Raw genomic sequence first — 3,779 nt, 5'->3', positions numbered from 1 at the left:
GGGTGTGCCTGGAGCCTCACTGGGGTGTGCCAGGAGCCTCACTGGTGTGCCAGGAGCCTCACTGGGGTGTGCCTGGAGCCTCACTGGGGTGCCAGGAGTCTCTCTGGGGTGCCAGGAGCCTCCGTATGCCCAGAGCCTCGTGGTGTGGGGGTCCCTCTCTGCCCAGGATGCCCCAGGGCCAGTCCTGCAGCCCCCCAGGGCCAGCACCAGTGGGCTTTGCTGAGCCACAGCCAGCACATGTGGTGCAGGAGCCCTGCACTGCTGAGAGGTGACCAAACCCACCTGTGCTGAACCCAGAGTCCCGTGTACATAACGAAAAATATGTATAAATATGAATATATATTTACATGTCTTTTTAAAAAGGGTTGTTACCAGAGATATACCAGTTTGGTAGGAAGGTACTAGTGGCTGGTAGATATCAGTTGCTATAAAAAAAAAAATTCATATATTTTGCTATTTTTGCTGTTTTTATTTTTTTAAATTATGTTCTAAACCTATTTCAGTTTAGGTCCCTCGATAAGAATTGCTGCTGCTGCTGCTTCAGTTTTATATGGGGTTGTATTAAACAATAATAATAATGTGTCGATGCCTTTTGGGAATCTGTTGTCATTACGTGCCTGGCCCTGGCCTGGCCCTGCGTCCCCCCAGCTCCCTCCGGGGCTCGGGCACGGCTGGGGCCGGCCTCGGGGGGGGGACAGTGCCCTGGGGAGGGGCTGCCACCCTGCCCGGCCATCACCTGCCCCTGGGGACTCGCAGGGGACGCGGGGCTCGGTGCCAGCCCCGCTGTGCCCCCCCAGCAGCCCCCGCTCCCCGGGCAGTGCCTGCCAGTGCCTTAGCAGGGCAGCAGCCTCCTGCCAGCTCTGCCTGTCCTGCTCCTGCTCCTGCTCCTGCTCCTGCTCCTGCTCCTGCTCCTGCTCCTGCTCCTGCTCCTGCTCCTGCTCCTGCTCCTGCCTGGGCTCTGCTCCCTCCAGCTGGCACCTGGGCAGAGCTGGCATTGCCCTGGGGCCGCCTAAAGCCCTCCCTCCCTGCCGCTGGTGTCAAGATGCTGGAGCCAGGCCACTGTTACTTGAAAAGTTTATTTTGCCTTTGTATGGAGAAATATTATTTGTTGTAAACTCTTCTGTAATGAATCTGGAATTCTTGTAATTATTAAAGACTTGAACCGCGACGTCGCCAGCCACGGCCCATCCCGGGGGGGCGATGGGGAGGGGCTGTGGGGGCTCTGGGTGCTCGAGTTCATCCAAGCAGCAGTTTGGGAAGATGATGCTCAGGGAGTAGCTGTGATGGCAGCTGGTTTTTGTGGGAATTCTGTTTTCCACGGCTCCTGCACTCCCCATAAAAATATTTGATCACCCTACACCCCACAGGGCGTGGGCAGTGGTGTGGGAGGTGGCTGACTGTGCATGGAGGGAGAGGGTGAGAGGGGCTGCTGGCCCCTCCAGGGCCCGTAAATGGTTAAGCTGAGGTGGCTGAAGCAGCTGCAGCATCACCGGCCTCCCCGGCCTTTTTAAATGCATCTGCTTGTTGCTATTTCCCGGTGTAAATTAAATCGATCGGCTGCACTCTGCCCACCCCCCGCCCCCTTTAAATTAAGTAGAGCTTTTAATCAAGTGATTTATGTTGAATTTGTGGCCCTGGATTAAACTTGCAGCCCGGGGGGGGGAGCAGGTCTGGGAAGCTCCATAAATCACTGCTCTCTCCGGGCCCAGCTTGGCGAGGCACAGGGAGAGCTGGAGCTCGTGTTTACATCATCCCAAAGTGCAGCTCTCACCATCTCCTGCTCATTTCCTGGGGTTACCAGGAGGGCAATTAAATATGATAATAAGCAGAGCAGCTGCAGCAGAGCTGCTGGTGCTCATGGCTGGGCTGGGGAAGGGGCACGTGCAGCTGGGTGCCCACTGCGTCCCGTGGGGACACAGGCGTGGAGGGTCCCTGGGGTGCTGCCCTGGCTGCAGCTCAGCAGAAACCACGGAGGTGATGGCACAGGGCTGCCTGAGTGCTGGACCCCAGCAGGAAGATTCAGCTCCTCTCTGCTCTTCCTGGTGAGCCATCCTCTCCATGTGGGCAGTCTGGGAGAGGGGCATTCCCCAAACCTGATCTCAGCCCCCCACAGACCCCACCTAGCGCTGTGGGGACCCCCAGGACCAAAGCACCCCCCAGCTGGGACCCTGTCAGGGGGTGCCTGCAGCCCCTCCAGCACTGCCCAGCACCGAGATCTCTGCTTAGCAGGGAGATGGGACAGGGTCCCGTGGGAAATGGCTCCAGAACCACAGCAGATCTAAAGGTGCTGCCCCCAGGAGCCCCTGAGCGGGTGGGGTGTGTTGGGCATCAGCGACTAACTAGTGCTTGGCCTACAGCACGTTTGGCTCTCACAGCATCCTTTGTCTTCTCCACTCCTTGGGTTCCTCGTTCTCTCCTTTTAAAGCCCTGGGACTGTGCAGGGCCGGGACAATCTCCTGGCCCCAGCCCAGGACGTGGCTGCTCTGCCAGCGCTGAGCTGGGCTCTGCCCGCTGCTCCTGTGCTGTTCCACCTTGGTGCGGGATGCCACGGCCCGGAGCACGGCTCAGCAGAAGTGTGGGGAGCAATCCCCCCCAGCCTGGGGGCCGTGGCTGCCCACAGCCCCCTCTGTCCCCTGAGTCCCCCCCAGCCGTGGGGTCAGCAGGACCCCGGGCTCCAGCCCCGCGCAGCTGAGCAGAGCCAGAGCCAGATGTGTGCAGCTGCAGCTGGGGCACGAGGCTCCCCAAACCCTGGCTGTCCTGGGCCCTGCCCCACACCACGAGGAGGAGCAGGATGGACAGCATGACGGGCAGTGGGATGGGGACACCTTGGGGACGTTGCCACCTGCACCCCGTCCCGCTCCAGGCGAGGTTTGACAAAGGAGCCCTTGTCCCACATGACTTAGGCTGGGATAAAGCTCCAACTCCTTTGTTACACGTTTATAGCAGAGGCAGAAGGGCTGCAGGAATGTGGCGCTGGGATCCGGGAGCTGTAAATCCCAGCCTTTGTTGTGCTTGGGCCGCACTAAATCACTGCTTTTCCCTCTGAATACCGATCTCCGCCAAAAGTGCTGAGCGGGGCATCTTTCCCCAGCAGCTTTCTGGGGAAGAGGCTGACGCAAGGCCAGGGCTGGCGCTGGCACAGGAGCAGCATCCAGCAGAAATCCCCAGCTCCCGGGCAAGGCCCAACACCCGGCTCCAGGCTGGAGCAGCGAGAGGATGCCCTGGGGAAGGATAAACAGCAGAGGAGCCGCTTCTCCAGGCTGAGGGGAGACTGGAAGGTGTTTGGCACCGGCGTGGCTGGAAAAGCTCTCCCCACGCCAAAGCACACACGGCCCTGGATCTCTGCAGCGTTTCATTGCCCAGTGTTGCAGAACAGAATCCCGTGATTTATGGGGCTCCGCGGGGGTCGTTTCCTTCCCTCGCTCGGAAGGTCATGAAGGATTGCTGCCTCTCTCCTCTGGGTGCCTGCAGGGTCCTGGGGAGGTGCCCGGGGTCCCAGGCAGGGTGAGACTCGGTGCCCCAGCACTGACCCGTGAGGCTGGGGAAGAAGGGTATTTCTGATCTGGAAATGGGTTTGTTCAGAGGTGCGTAAGGGACCAGGGAGTGCCTGGGGCTCATCCCCCTCGGCCCGCTCCAGGGCCCGGCTCCCCTGGCAGGAGGGAGGCTTTGCTTCAGCTGAGCAGGGGTGCGGGGCCGGCGGTCACCGCGGGGCACCCAAGGAAGAGCGAGTCGAGTCCCAGCTTCCACATCTTTCTGAACTGGAACCACAGGAGGCAGCT

This window comes from Pseudopodoces humilis, chromosome 30, assembly GCF_049639895.1.
Source record: "Pseudopodoces humilis isolate 2021_Gansu_Grassland_sample_001 chromosome 30, ASM4963989v1, whole genome shotgun sequence".
Lineage (NCBI taxonomy): Eukaryota > Metazoa > Chordata > Aves > Passeriformes > Paridae > Pseudopodoces > Pseudopodoces humilis.
Note: the sequence above shows the minus strand (reverse complement) of the source record.